This window comes from Hydra vulgaris, chromosome 12, assembly GCF_038396675.1.
Source record: "Hydra vulgaris chromosome 12, alternate assembly HydraT2T_AEP".
Lineage (NCBI taxonomy): Eukaryota > Metazoa > Cnidaria > Hydrozoa > Anthoathecata > Hydridae > Hydra > Hydra vulgaris.
In genome coordinates, this window is record NC_088931.1 from 41,005,160 (window position 1) to 41,022,290 (window position 17,131).

The 17,131-nt window shown below is 27.6% G+C and overlaps 1 long non-coding RNA gene across 1 annotated transcript; it reads left to right on the forward strand.

Moving 5' to 3' along the window:
* Positions 1-4,421: 4,421 nt before the first annotated feature.
* LOC136088737 (uncharacterized) lies at positions 4,422-11,522 on the forward strand. Its single transcript, XR_010642447.1, has 6 exons — positions 4,422-4,588; positions 6,909-7,234; positions 7,359-7,606; positions 7,680-7,854; positions 8,298-10,697; positions 11,062-11,522. It is a non-coding gene; the product is annotated as an uncharacterized LOC136088737 (long non-coding RNA).
* Positions 11,523-17,131: the final 5,609 nt, after the last annotated feature.

Sequence of the window (17,131 nt, forward strand, 5' to 3'; positions counted from 1 at the left end):
GATTTATTGTGTGATAAATTATTTGGCATAATATTGCAATGGAGTGGATCACGTACAGTTACTTCTTTTGTTATAACTTTTAGATATATTAAAATCCAATGAGAATTAGTTAGGTTAAAAGGAATAAGGACTTGTTCTATAACTTTAGTATCAACATCTCTCCATAAAAGCCGTAAACTTTTTGAACAGTTTAAAGCTAAAGCTTCAGTTGGACCCAAATATTTCATTGAAGGGTACCTTTTTTCTAAGCAATGAAGAAAACTTCCTATGACCTTATCTTGAAGCCAGCCTTTTTGAAAACCTGGAGTGCTTTTTTTTAAATTAAAGGAAATGTCAGATGGTATATTGTTTTCTAATGTCAAAAGGGAAATAAAAGATATTTGGTGAGAGCCATGTCTAAATATATCAATAAATTAAAAAAATAAATAAATATATACATATATATATATATATATATATATATATATATATATATATATATATATATATATATATAAACAAACACACATATATACAAATAATTTATATTTTACACACAAATATAACTAATATACTGAAGGAAATATAGTTTATTGTTTTATTTACTGTCTAATATATTATCTATAACATCAAATTAACTTGAATAAGCAAATTTATTTAAAAGCTAAGATATTCGTATAAAAATTGAATAGTAGCAAGTGTTTGAAAATGTATTTAAATAAGTTACATAATGAGAGTGTTGGTAAAGTCACAAGTTTCAATCTTATCGCATATTATTGTACTTAGTTTATCATAAATTAGATCAACATGTTGCTGAGACAATTTCAGAACTATCTCTTCTTTTTGGTTTTGTGCAGGATATTGATATGGTTTTGTTTCCTTTTTCCTATTTTCTTTTCTTGTTCTCTTAAATTTATTAGGCTGCCATTGATTATCCAACTTCTTATTTGGTTCAAAATTTAAAAGGTTATTGTGTGGCTTTACAGGTATCTCAATTGAATTCATATTTTTGATGGCTTCAGCTTGACTGATCATGTCTTCCAGTTGTCTGTTCATTGAAGGAAGTTGCAAACTTATTATCATGGGATGAGAAATTAATGTAGATATTTCATCAATATTTTTTTGAAACCTTTCAGTCTCATTAATAAATGTTTTTGATTTTTGCTTCACTTGATTATTACCAGTATTAACAGCTAAAGATACTTTTGTGCAGTTTTTTTCTTGAGTTCTTAAAAGAAATGATCGTAACTTATGAACATGCTTGCAAAGGATTACGATGTCATTACAATTACACCTATATAAATGCTGACACAAACCATTACAGGCGGGATTTAGACATGATTCTAAAACAAACTTTCCTTATAAGTGTCGGTTAGAATATCAACATTATATGTTACATCTTTTGATTGACTTTTAACTGTGTACTGAGTTAATGAACATTTAATAATACATTTATCTGAAATCAACATTCCTTTTTCATGTCTTTTTTTGTACTTTTTTGGGAGAGATATTGTTCCAAGATAAATGGTGTCTCTTTTGTGGCGCCAATAACTATCTTCCTCGATTGTTAAAGTAAATTGATTAAATCGTCTAACCTTTTATTAGGTCGTCTTTCCATATAAACTATTTTCAATTTGTTATGAAATGACTCACATAACATATTAGTATCAGTGTCAGCATGTTGAAAGTTGCAATAACAAGAAGCCCATTTTATATGTCGAGGAGCATAGTATGTAACAAAGTAACTAATGAAGTTAGGACATTTATGTTCATATGCCTTTACAAAAACATTCATAGTTGATAAAAAAACATCAGGGTTTTTTTCGTCAATGATTGTCTCTAAGATCCTAAAAACTTCTTCTTGTAAATTAGATGGACCGACTAAAGGAAGTTTATTGCGCCATGCACGTTTTACATGCCATTTGCACAGCAAGTGGCGCACATCTCCAAAAACATTATTAAAAGAATTCCAGCCTGACAAATCATCATCTGTCATATCAGCATTAACTTTTTCAGAATGATTGCATCTCCCTTTTATTTCCTCTAAGAATGGTGTTATGGTTTGTTCATCTGCATGGTTAGATATAAGAAAAGCTACTGGATAACCCCTTTTAAAATCATCTCGAACTAGTAAAGTTACAAGAGGAAATGCATACTGATTGGTGCAGTGTGTAGCATCAATACAAACCAATTTGTGATGAATGCTTTTTAAACATTGATAGTTGATGCTTTAATTGTATACCAACCACATAGGAATCCTTATTAAGGTCAACGTTGTCATACACTTTTGGGCCGATAACAGTTTGCTATCCTTGTGGCTTATAAACCAGAATGCTATTAAAATCTTCAGACTTCAACTTTTGAACAAGTAAAAAAGTTGAAATGCTATCATCAGGGTGAAGCCGACATCCCTTTTTTACTGCTCTGTTGATATCAGAAATATTCTTTTTTGTAAGAAGATGTGATTTAGTTAAAACAGCATCTTCATCATTTCTATTTTGTCTCCAAAACTTTCCTTAAGATCACGATAAACCGTATTTACAGGTACACCTAATGATAATTTTGCAGAAATATTTTTTTTAATATTACCTGGGATAGGTTGGTACATGGTATTTGTAATACTAACACTGTGGTTATGAGTTTTGATATACTGCACATTTGTGACACCATTTTTGTTTAGTGTAACAATCATTCTGGCAGGGCAGAAGGCACCTGATTTAACACTCCCTCTGTAGTACCTTTTATTAGTCTTTCTTGCTGGTTCACTAACAGAGCGATGTGGTTTAGAATGACCATCATTTTGACAAATGAAATAACTTGTTTTTACATCTTTTTATATATTTTTTCCAGTTCCAGTTTTCAGATTCTGATAAAAAACTGTAGGATTCTTTGGAAAATATACCTTCATGACATTCCTCTATGTGTTTAATAAGTTTGATTTTTTGAAAAAATACTTGGCCGCAGTCTTGATAGTGACATGGAGTTCTTTTATCTTTGGATTGATCATCTCTAAAAATGGTTTTAAGTACCTGTAAAGCATGTCTTTTCTTGTAAATGACATCTGCAAGCAGAACACATAAAACTAAAAACAACAATTTTTAATTAAGTCTTTATATACTTTAGTTACTTATTGACATCAATTAAGTATTTTACCTGGGTTTTTTTAACTGAATTTCTGTTAAACTATTCAATGGATCGATTGATGACAATGCTGAAAAAAAAAATGCTTTTAATTAACAACAGAAAACCACTAAAAAGTTTCATAATATCAACAAAATGGTTCTTTTAACTATTTAATTTTAAAAAGGGGCGATTTACTCTCATATGAAAAAAATCCTTGAAAGAGGAGATTTATTGTTTAAAAAAAAACTTGACAAAAGTAAAACTTACTCTTATAACAAAAACTTTAAAAAGGGGAGAATTACTCTCATATGAAAAAAATCATTAAGAGAGGAGATTTACTCTTTTAAATAAAACTTGACAAAAGTAAATATTACTCTTACAACAAAAACTTTACAAAAGGGGAAAAATTACTCTTCCACACCGCCAAATAGGTTAATTTTATTAATAAAATGATTCTCTTTAATAATTTTATTTTGAAAAGAGGAAAATTACTCTCATATAAAAAAAATCCTTAAAAGAGAAGATTTATTATTTTAAAAATAACCTGATAAAAGTAAAACTTACTCTTAAAACAAAAACTTTAAAAAGGGAAGAATTACTCTCATATGAAAAAAATCCTTAAAATTTGGGATTTATTGTTTCAAAAAAAACTTGACTAAAGTAAAACTTACACTTTTAGCAAAAACTTTAAAAAGGGGAGAATTACTCTTCCACAAAAGACCACCGATAAAGTTCATTTTATCATTAAAATGATTCTTTTTAATAATTTAGTTTTGAAAAGGGGATAATTACTCTCATATGAAAAAATCCTTTATTTAAGGATTTTTTTATATGAGTTTTAAAGCTTTTAAGAGGAGATTTACTTTTTTATGGGACTTACTTCCACTATCGATATTACATAACAACTCAAAAAACTAAAATCCCTACCTTCATAACGATTTATTTCTGCAGCATTAACAAATGATAATTTATCACTAAGCTTGTTAAACATTTCTTTGTTTAATTTCACAATAAGTTTATTTACTTTAACAACACCAGGAATTCAAAAACTTTACTATTCACGACAAAATTTCACGACTAAAACATGCGACAAACTTTATACAGGTCAATTTACGGGCTAATGTTTACGTCGGGAGTATTCCTCCCCTACGTAAAAAGTTAATACATAACTGACTAAAAATTAAAACAAATTTACCAATTGTCAAGTTAACTTAGTTTTGTCTGTAATATTAAACAAAACGAGTAATAAATAACTCTAATAAGAAATCTAGTAAATATCCTGTTTTTATTGTTTTTAAATATGTTTTTTTATATGTTTAAAGAAGCTTCTGTCAAACACCACAAAATAAGGTGGGAGGATGACTCAGTATCTTTTAATGGTGTTCCATTCATGATTGTAGGAAGTAAAGTTCTTGATTGTATGCATGGAAGAGATAGAAAAGTATCTTTTAAAGAGGAATATAAAATGTGTTGCAATGATAGAAAGGTATCTTGAATGTGCTATATTTATTTATATTTAATATAAAAAAATATTTATATAAGGTATATCATATACTTATTTATTTATAGTTATATATTATATAAGTATATAATAAACTTGAAAACTTTAATAATTCAATTATAGATAAAATATAAATACAGTACATGTTTATAACAATAATAGGTATCTGATCACAGTTACTTTAAAAACTATGAAATTATCCAGGACACAAAGAAATTTAATTGTAGTTCACAAATAAAGATCAAAGAAGTTTTAAAATTTCCAGATTTTAAGGTTTTATTTCTTTTAAATTATGTTAGTTTTATTTAATATAGAAAATAATAAATTATCATTAATAAATATTTGACTAATAAAAGTTAGGAAAAAGGTTCTTAATTCCTTTGCCTATAACTAACAAGTTTTATAACAAATAAGCCGAATAGTTATAAAACTAATAAAAGAATTTCTTTTTTTTCTTTTTTCTGAGAAATATTATATAGCTTTTTGAAAAAATACTAGTTTATGTTAGTTTACTTGTGTTCCTTGTGCATGTTTAAATAATAAAAAACTATATTTTAAACACTATATTTAAATAATAATCTTTAATAAAATATTTTTGTAGTGCACATTACGGTGAATACTTTTAAAAAAAAATTCAAATACACTATGTAAATAATTGTTCTTTTATTTTGATAACATTTTATATTTTCCGAAAAAGTATGTATTTAAAACAGGGCTCCCAGAATGAAATATATAAAAAGAATGGCAAAGAAAGAAAAAAAAACTAAACATCGTAACCACGATCGGCGAATCAAATTTTTATTATTTTTTCATATATTTCTTTAGTTTTCTTTCATATATTTCTTTAGTTTTTTTTTCATATATTTCATAGGATTATTTATTTTATTATTTATTTATTTTTCTTCAGTTTTTTAGCGTATATAGTTTTACTTATTATTTTTTGTTAGTCATTTATTTATTTCTTTTTAGTTATTATTTATTTTTAATGATATATAAATTTTTTTATACAGTTATATATTATATGTTTTTATTTTCATTTTAGCCATTTATTACATATGTTTTATTCTACCGTGTATTATTATTATTTTTTTTTAATCTTAATTTTTTTTTTTTTTTTTGTTAAAGGTAATTTTTTGTTTTGTTTGTAATGGTTGTTGTAACTTTTGTTTTGCTTTGATTTTCTTAGTGTTTTTCTGTTTATATTTTTATTTATTTATTTGATCATAATATTTGCAATATATTTTGATTATTATATTATAACAACTATGATTATATTATGATTATACTTACTAAATCTTTATAATTTTTTTAGCAATAGTCGTTTTTATGTCATCGTTAGTTGTTACGTTTTGTCAGTTTATTACTGTAACTTTGTAAGTAAAAACGATTGCTGTATGAAAAGTAATACCAATTTATTTAAATTATTATAATTACTTTATTATTATTATTATTATTGTTATTACTGTTATTAATATTATTATTACTAAGATTAATTGTATATAAATAAACTATTTTTTTAATGTATTTACTTGAGATTAGTATTTCAATACTATTTGTAAATAGCCGTGAAAATTTATTTTCAGAATAAAATAAAAAAAAGATACTCACTGTTTTTAAAAAAAAAAAGACAATCCTGCACTTTTTAAGATAACGTGTCATTTTGCTTTTGCATTTCTTGTTCTAATCTGATTGCATAGGACAGTAAAAAGTATCATAACTAATTTTTAATCATTTTAATCACTGCTTTTTAAATATATATAATGTCTTAGAAGTAATCCATTAAAAAAAAATTTAAGGTAAAACAGAAATGTAAGATTTAAGAAGATAAGGAGACCTCCCACAACTGAAATTCTGACATCCAACATAAATTAAACATGTTTAATTATTATTTTTTTAAACTTATATTTAATTTGGAAATAAATCATTTAATTTATTTTAGCTCATTACTAAATGATATTTACTTTTAATAAACTCTGAAACTACTCTTACAATACCTTTTTTCACTACCTATCACTATCACTTACAGGAACAGATTTAACAAAGAAAGAATACTAACGGGGACATTAGGATAATCAAGAGCACCTGTGTACCCTGTACACCTTTGTGTACCAGTTATTTTTTTTTGTCCCCATAAGCATCATTTTTTTTTTAAATGTCCTCGTAAGCACCTTTTATAGAGAGCATAAAGTACATACAATGACTATCATTACATATATGTACACATATATGTACACACATATATTATATATATATATATATATATATATATATATATATATATATATATATATATATTTATTTATAGATGAAGTTAAATGCTCAACCGTCGGAAGCACCGAAGATGAGGATGAGATTGTTGTAGAAGCATCAAGCAATAGTTTTTTATTTGTTTATCCCTTTTGGATGCCACTTACAAAACAAAAAAATATTCTTTACCACTTTTTTTTCTTGTTGTAAAAACAAATGTGGACTATCAGATAGTAGGTACCTTTATTTGTGAAGGAGAGTCAGCAAAAAATATTCCAAGTGCTCTTGCCAAAATAAAAGAATGGAATCCCTATTGAAGTCCTTTATATTTTAAGGTTGATTGTTGTGCTGAAGAGATTAATGCTTTTGAATCTTTACATCAAGGTATTTCAAGATTTTAATTAGCTGCTTATTTAATTTTGTTAAGTCCCCTTGCTGAATCATTTTATATTTAAGTGGTTTTATGTTTAAGTAAATCAAGTTTCAACTTATATATTAAATTTTTCAGAGTGCCAAGTTCTCATATGTGACTTTCATCGGGAACAAGCGTGGGAACGTTGGTTTAATAAAGTAAATAATGGTCCCAGTGACATTAAAGTAGAAATGCTAGCTAAGTTAAGAAAAGTTGCCAGAGCTCAATCAAATGTTGATTTAGCAAAAGCCCTTGAAAACTTAAAAAAATGTGAACATTATATAAATCCAAACCATAAAAATATGATAAATTAGCTTGAAAAGCAATGGTTACCACATATTGAGGTTTTATTTTAATTTTTTTTTTTTTTAATTCTACACTAAATCCATACATAATTTTGTACCATTTTATTAATAGAGGTGAGCATACTTGTATCGTAAAGACAGATTAATGGTCAGTATTAATACTAACAATGGCGTTGACGGCAAAATGAAACCTTCAAACATTCATACCTGAAAAAGCATAGTAACTCTAGTTTATCAACCATGCTTACTATTCTTTTTGAAGACTACTTTCCAGATTTATATAATAGGTACTTAGTATTTTTTTTCTTAATAGTAGAGAATATTTAGTAATAGTATAGGCTATTTAAAAAAAAACAACGTTATGATAGTTTTATCAAAATTATGCAAAGGTTCTTTATCAAAACATGCTAAAGTGTTCTTTATTTACTTTAGTGTTCATTATTTCCTTACCAAGTTAAAAAAATTTGAAATAATACAACATAACTTAAATATAACTTATCTAGTGAGCACAAAATAATTAAAAGGGAGATTTTAAAGGGAATATCTGACATAAAAAAAGATTTTTTTTTATTTTTTTTTTATTTTAAGTTTTGATTCAAGCAAACTACCATTAACAAATTTTAAAAAGTGAACAAATGTCAAATATTTTTCACTTATTGTGCAAAGTAACAAACACTGGTGCTACACTATTTTTTGACACAACATTTTAAAACATACCTTTTTCCTTTAGGTATTGTGACATTAATACAAGACATAGTGGAAATTTCCGCCAGTATAGTTCATACCTACCCACATTTTTGCATCATAGACCAAGACACTTTGTTAAACATTGCTTGCAAAAGATGTCTCTAGTGTCACATATTGATCTGTCTGGAGTTTTTATTAAAGAGACTGGAAAGTTTACATGTTCATCTTTTGCAAACTCTGCTGAGTTCCATCATATTAGCTTTGGCAATTGTGCCTGTGCCAAATTACACTTGCCAAGATTGAAAAAACACTAATTGAGGTTGGAAGTTACTGGAAGAGAAAAGATAAAGATTGTAGAGCGAGATAACAATTGACAGACGACTTAAAGGATTGCAAATTATATGAATCAGGAAAGCAAAATGAAGGATGTGAATTCCAAAGAGCTGATGTTCAAGGAAAAAAACTAGAGGAATAAGTGTTTTTGGAACAATTAGGAACAGTCACAGAAAAAGGATGAGACTTAATTGAATGACGAGTAACACGAGAATGAATTTTAGTAGATGGCACAAGAGACACTAACTCTTTAGAGCAGTGCCCATTATAGTATTTGTAGAAAAAAGAAACGATATTACAACGATGTGATAATGGTTGGAGGTTGGCTGCAAGAGTAGGTCCAACTATGTTTACAATGCGTTTTTGCACCTTGTCTAAAAGAGAAAGGACATCATTAGAAGATCCGCCCCAGATATGGCAACAGTATTCCATACAAGGCCGGATTTGAGATTTATAGAGATAAAAAATAGAATCCGAAGTAAGAAAGTGTCGAGCATAATAAAAAGATTAATTAGCAGATGCTAATTTTGCAACTGATTTGATATATGGTTTCCAAGAAAGTTTGGAAGTAAGAGTTAATCCTAGAAGATTAAGAGTGGATGACTCATCAAGTACATCACCGTTCATAAATATAGGAAGATCTAACTTAATGCGATAACGATTGGCTGAAAAAAATTGAGTTTTATCTGTATTGAAGTTCACTAGCCACTTTATGCCCCATGCTGTAGCAGAAGTGAGATCCTTTTCAAGCTCAATTGCCCCCTCCAAGCAATTAGAGAGTGTTGGTTTCTTATTACGACAAGAGTAAATGGTAGTATCATCAACAAACAATGCCACCTTAGATGTGAGAATATCTGGAAGATCGTTAATGTAAATGAAAAAGAGTATAATTTGTTAATTAAAGATTCAAAAACTTTGCTTATGATAGGAAGAATACTAATGGGACAGTAGTTAGACGAATCAGATCGCTCTCCAGAATTTTTGAAGATAGGGATAACAGATGCCTCTTTCCAGCAGACTGGAAAACAAAACTCTGATAAGCACTTGTTGAATAGTTTTCAGAGTATAGACGATAGCTCCGGAGAACACTTCTGCAAGACAATAACAGGTATGTTTTCTGGGCCACAAGCTGTAGAAGAGTCTAGGCAGAAAATCACTTTAGATACAGAAGCTGGAGTGATACGAATTTCAAGCAATGGATCAACCTGTTTGTTGGCAATATCAGGTAGAATGCAACTAGTGGAATCAAGAGATGATATTGATATAAAGTTTTTAGCAAACAATTCAGCTTTGTCTTTAGGTGAGGTGACAAAGTCTGAACCATACAAGAGAGGTGGAATTAAAGATTTGCTCTTATTATTGATACTATTGAAGATTCTCCAGAAGTCACGAGAGCCTAATTTTTGAGATGAGATACGAGTTTTCAACTGAATACGTAATGCATTTTTTAAGTGTCTTATGTTTGTGTTATAGCAGTGAAAGAACAGTTCCAGTAAAAGGATGCGACTTTGCAAAATGATGAGTTAGGTGGTCTCAAGTTTTTTTTGACTGAACAAGAGATAATAGCTCTCCTAAGCATCAAACATGATAGTATTTGTAGAAAAGAGTAATAGACTTAACGTCTTTGAGGCTATTAATGCTAAAGATTAGGAGCTTGGTTTGGTCCAATTACGTTTTCAATGCGTTTTTCAAAAAAGTCTGAAAGATAAAGGGCATTATTAGAAGAACCAGTCTAATAATGACAACAATAATCCATAGAAGATATAAGAGTTATCCTTCCAAGAAGATTGCCATCTAAAGTTTATTATCATTTCCAAAATTTTCTTTTTTAACTTTTAATATGTTTAAAAGTTTATGCTTACTTTTTTAGATTTTTTTTTTTAGAGTCCATTTTTATTACACTCCCTGTTCTTTTATGTTCAATTTTATTAATAGAAATGAGAATGTGCAAGAAAAAGCAGTTTGCTAATTGATTGTGTATTTTTCTGTCATATGCTTTCAATCATTCTGCATAAAAAAAAGCGTACATGTGAATAGGAAAGAACCTTGACGTGGTTCGTGTGCTTTAAAACAAATACCTTCCAGACAGAAACTTTTTGACAACTTGTGTGTGAGTTGTAGTATTTTTATACTGGTAGTATATCGAGGGTATACTTCCAGAACGCACTAAGTCATTTTTCATTGTTTTGAGATAATTATGAGATATTGTTTGGAAGTTTAATGAAAATTTTTTTTTCAATTCAATGTTGTATATTCCCATTGTATATTTGAGAATGATCAATAACTTGGTATTATATAGAATATAAGGTCTGGTGCGTTTTGGAAGTGATAAAGCATATAATAATAAGTGTTTATGTTGACTTAACTCAAAACCAACAAAAAATGACTTCTGCATTCTGGCAGTATACCCTCGATATAATCTTCTGGTTGTTGAAATTCTTGCTTTCAAAGTGTTTTTTTTCTTGTTTATTTAGATAACACGGAATGCATTGAGGATTTTAAGAGATAATTTAAGGTATAATTTTTATTAATTCTAAACACAAGCAGATGATTTAGAGTATTTAGATTATTATTAAATAAAATGTAATAATCGGAATTTGAGTGAAGTTAGTTTCCAATATAGATCGTTTTAACTTGTTCAATTATTTTTTATTAACTAATTCTTTAATTTTCTACTTGATCGTTCAACTTAAATGTTTTGTATCTACAACAAATGGCTGTGTGAGATCTTATCGTAATCTAATCATAAAATTATTTTTGGGAAATAAGCAGTATGAAGAATAAATGTTTAAGGAGATGTTTGACAACGATAATGAACTTCAAAGAATTCTTAAAATACTATTTTTATTTGCATTTAATTTATATTAACGTATTATTTATGTAACGGTGCGTATGTTACTTAGAAGATATTCATGAAATTGTTTATTTTTTTAAATTGTTTCATACTAGTTTTATTTAATTCATGCTTTTTCATATGTGTGTGTTTTTTTTTTAGTTATTACTTTTTATTTAAATGCCATTAAAAGTATATAATTAATTAAGTATATAATTAAAATATAATTAATCGATTTTATTACGCGGCATCATCTTAAGAAATTAACCTCATTTGATTAAACAGCCACAGCTTATGAAATTAACAATTTTGGCTTCAATCATTTATTTATGTATTTTTAGTAATAATAATTTAATAGGAACTTAAAAAACGGAAATTATAATTTATATTGAACATGTCTTTATTTTCCAACAGTTGGCTAATATAAAATAGGGAGAGATTTAGCAACGAGACGCGGGCAACATTTGACAACGGCGTTCGTCATGAACACGTCGTTTGACTAAAGCACTTTGCTAAAACGACTTGCTTTTACATGTAGATACATGGATATGGTTTATTTATTTATTTGTAAGAAAGCCTACAGAGATATGGCTTATTTTTAATACATAAATTGATTTTATTTATGAAACCTTTTGTCATAGATGATGCAACAGTTTAGTGAATTGTTAAACTTCCAAGTGATCAGTGTCTTGTTTATAATCGTCATAAAAAAAAACATGCCCTCTCAAATACTATAGTTATGAATGCAAAGTTGACCCCAGACCAACATATTTATATCAAGCAATAGGTCGGGTAAATAAAAAAAAGCAGTTGCTTTTACTCAGTAATTGGTCAGTTTTACGTAAAAATATCAGCATTTATCCTTAAATTTATATTCACGTAAAGCTGAAAAGTTACTCTAAAAACGCTTAGTAAAGACAACTGCATTTTTTTTTTACCTGGCCTAATGAGTGAAGTTCTTGTTTCAGTTGAGTCGCTTGGACTTTGAGTTGATTAAAGTTATTGCTATTTCAGTTAAATGCAGATTCAAGTGAGTTGGTTGGACTTATTAATTACTACTTAAAATTTGCTGATTTTCAAAAAAAGCTAAAAGCTTAACAACCACGCTTATCGGTTTTGGAAATATTTTGTCGGTTTTTTACAGTAATTTAAATTGTATCAAAAATTACAGATATTTACAGTAATTTAAATTGTATTAACATAAATGCCGAAAAAACTGAGTTCTTGATTTCAGGTAAAGCACAAATACAAACCAATACGATAACTTATTATTATTTAACTTTTATTTCGCTGATAAAATAATATTACAATTTTTCATATAAAATAACATCGTAAACCTTTATAAAAAACGTTTTTAATCTTTTTAATTTATAATATATATATATATATATATATATATATACTGTTATAATCAGTCAGGGACTCAAAGAAGGTAAGGATGATGTGTTTAATTTTTAAAGTAAAATAAAAATTTAATAAAGCAAAACTCATTTTTTTTTTTTTTTTTTTTTGTGTGTAAAAAATCGAAAACAAAAAATTAAAACACATAAGAAGAAAAAAAAAAGAAAAAATACAAAAAAATCTGAAAACAAATACTGTAAACTATAATATATATGTCAGGAATTAAGGAGATGCATTTTAGTTTGTTGTTTAAACGATGAAATGCTTTTTAGGTTTTAATATTTTTTTTTGGAAACGATTCCATATTGATGGACCACGGTTTGTAATTAGAAAACTTGACTGCTGTGATTTAATTTTTCCTAGTTGATAGTCGTTCCTGGTATTTGAACGCAGATTATATTTTTCAGAAAATGATATCAGAAAGTTATCTGAAAAAGCGCTTGGTAGAAGATTGTTTTTATACTTATACACAAAAATTAATATCTGTAATGTGTTAAGTTTCTCAATATCTAGAACCATCATGCTTTTCATCACTGGGGCCGGGTTTACTAACCTATTTAAATAATTAGTTGCTTTGCATGCATGGTTTTGCAGACTTTGCAATTATAGCAATTTGGTTTTATGGGTGCTGGCCCATACAATATTTGCGTACAAAAGCTGACTATGTACAAGACTAAAGTAAAGCATATTACGTGATTAACTATCGAGAAAAGGTCTTGACTTATACAAAACACCTATTACAGAGGACACCTTTGTTTCAAGACTAATATGGTTTCTCCGTGACAAATTTTCATCAAAAAGTACTCCAAAAATTTTTGTGTATTTTTCACGTTTAATTTGATTTTTATTGATAAACAGTTTAGGCAGCTTTAACGGAAGATTAATTGATTGTAAAGGTTGTTTTTTTACAATTTAGGGATGATTTATTTGCTATAAACCAGAGGTTGAAATTTTTGAGTTCAATATTCATAGTTTCAAACAATGTCTTTGCATCAGGATGATTAAAAAATAAATTTGTATCGTCAGCATACATAATTGTAGATATTTTTTGGGAAGCTTTATGCATATCATTAATATATATTAAAAATAATAAAGGACCTAGGATTGAACCCTGAGGAACTCCACACGTAATATCAATAATAACGATTTCTAGTAATAAAAAAAACTTCAGAATAATTTAGACATCTGGGATTCACATCGGATACTAAACATTCAATTTTTGCTTCACTCAGTTATAAAAACGTTAATGGAAAAATCTCAAACTTTAGAGCTGTTGTTCAAACTCTTATTCAATATGGAATCCGTTTTGCTCACCCAAGTTCTATTTCCTATATATATAAAGTGTTGGCAATACCTAACTTACCTTAAGTTATGGAGCTAAGTGAAAATAATTCTGTTTTGATGAAAAAGCTAGATGTATTTGGAAGGAGTGTGCTAAAATCTCTTTTAAATATTTCAAAACGCAGTAAGAAATGTACAAATTCGCTATTCAAAATCCAGGAAATTTCAAAAAGTATTTAACAAAATAAATTAAACTTGTTCCTTCGTCTTCTTAATAATAAAACAACTGCAGACATTTTCTTTTCACAGCTGAAACATCCTTTATTTCAACATTCGTTTGTTTACGATATCCAGGACCTTTGTCATTTTCAGAAGTTGAACAAACTTTGTATGCAATAGAGTGCTGGAATGCAAAAGAACAAAGAGGAATTTTTAAACAAATTCTTGAGGAAAAAATTCTTAAGTGAAAATCACGAGAAATAACTTTCTTATTTTTTTTTTACCTTGTAAATTACTAATATGTAAATTATTATATTACATTGTAAATTATTTGATGAATTAAAATATGGCGTTAAATAAATGAAATAATAATAATAATAATTAAATGCACTCTATAGGAACGAATTTTGATCCGTGCAACAGCTGAGTTTTGTTTGAAGCTTTTGCAGGGGAAACACTAAATCCAATCCTTTAAAGTGCTATATACATTTTACTGACTACCGATGCGATCTCCAACGGGATTATATTTGTACTTTAAAATAAAAGAACTCTAAGATGGAGTGAAAAAATTTTGAATATTAATTCAGAAACTTTCTTAATAACATTCTAAGAAAAAAAAAAAAACAAAGATTCCAAAAGAAATTAGCGGAGTAAATATTTCTCTAATAGATTTAGGTTTTAAATACTTAGTTTTTAAATATCATCGGTAAAATTAAAATTAAAGTATATTTATAAATAAATGTTTGTGATTAAACAATCAATTAATATTAAATATAAATAAATCAACAAATGCTTTCACGCCATCTGATTCTAAAAAAATCTTAATACTAAACTGATTAAAACCTATAAAAAGTTGTTTTGTTACAAATATTATGGTTTGTTACAAATATTATGGTATAATATATATTATAATGTAATTTTTAAACATTAAATAACACTTCTTGTATCTTTATTTTCCGCAAAGAACTGCTGCTTAGGTTTTACATTAAAAAAGAGTGATATCGAATGTTATGAGTGCTTTTGACTAGTTAAGTTTATACTTCCATTAATTTGGTTTACCCTTAAATATTGAGTCAAATCTTTTCGTTTAAGAAACACTACTAATGTTTAATGAAACGTAAAAGTATTATTCAAAATTACTTTTATAGCTAACAAAATGTTGTTAAAAAATATTTCAAATATAGTAAACCAGGAAATACAACAGAATAATACTTCACAATCTTTCCAATTAAAACAATCCCATGCTAAATATGATAGCTTGGAAGTCAAAAATGAAAAAAACTTACAATGTTTTTACCTTATCTGATTATAAAATAAGAAGATCTTGATAAAGAAACCATAACAACTTTGTACTAAACTAATTACAACCTATAAAAAGTTGTTTTGTTTGCAAATATTACAGTTAACAATGTAATTTTCGAACATTAAATTGTTTAAACATTGAATTACAATTCTTGTACCATTGTTTTAGATCTTATTTTGATTTATATTTTTAAGCTCCAACGTTTCCGCAAGAAATCACTTTTAAAGTTTGGATTAAAGAAGAGAGTTTAAGTACAAAAAAAAACAGTTGACAGAAAATTAAACAAAATTAAAAACAGAAACTAATTGTAAACTGTATGACTCAAGAAAACATAGAGACGTGCAAGAAATTCAGTAAATACACGGTTTTTAAGCCTGAGACAACAGTTACAGTAAAAGAATTGCGTTTTGATTTATGGAATAAGAAATAATAGCATTTACATGGTACTAAATTCTCGCAGAAATTGTGGAGTTTTACTCCACCATTAAGTGTGGAGTAACACAACTAATCTACAACTGTGCACAATAAGCCCACGTTTGTGTATAGGAGTTACAGCTGCACATCAATCATAAGGAAAACTTCACCCTTTCCCTTAAAGTGTATTTGTGGAAAAGTGAGATATGCAACTTTACGAGTTTTGGGACAGAGACTCTAGCTCTAATCAGAGGAGTCGTATATATTCCAGCTCTTCTTTAGAACTGAGTTTGCCAAGACTCAGCATGATAAATAACTTACTTTTAAACTGATTGAACACCATATTTATAGTTAACTAATAAAATATGATTGACTTGAATATTTAAAGACTATTTTCTCAACTAAAAATTATGCACGAACTAAAGTGCATGGTAGCGTTGGCACTTAATTTCATAAGATGCGCTCATACTCTAAACATAAAAATATAAAATTAGCACATCTTTAACAAAATTAAAGTCTATACACATGGGTGTAGAGTCTTTAACTTTGTTGAAGCCGAAACACTAAATAGCGCTTAAGACTAACACCCATAGTTTATATACCCATGTGTTATTAGTAGCAACAATTAAAAATTAATAATCTATATAATAAAATATACCGGGTAATAAAAGATAATGAGATTAAGGTTTCAACTTCAATTATTTATTTTATTATTGAACATTATATAAATTTTTTTTTCCAGAAGCTTCCGTCCCAATCGATATTTTTGTTGCCGCTTTTCGTGCGTCATTTGCAATACCAACTTTACCTGAAAGACTCGATTTCTTTTTTTTGGTAGAAGGTAGCATGTCGAAGTAAATTTTGTTTGTTTGGCAAATAGCACGATATCTTTTTTTTTCATGTTCGACAACTAACCCGTGATCTTTACATGTACTTTCTTCACAGTCTTTTAATGCGGTTTGTAGCCTTTCCTCTAGTTGATCAAATACTTCTTGAGACTCAATTAAGTAAGTCAATGACTTTATTTGATTTAGCAATTCGCGGCAAATAGAAGCTTTACCTTGTTTTGAATAACTTTTGATAGGTATATTAG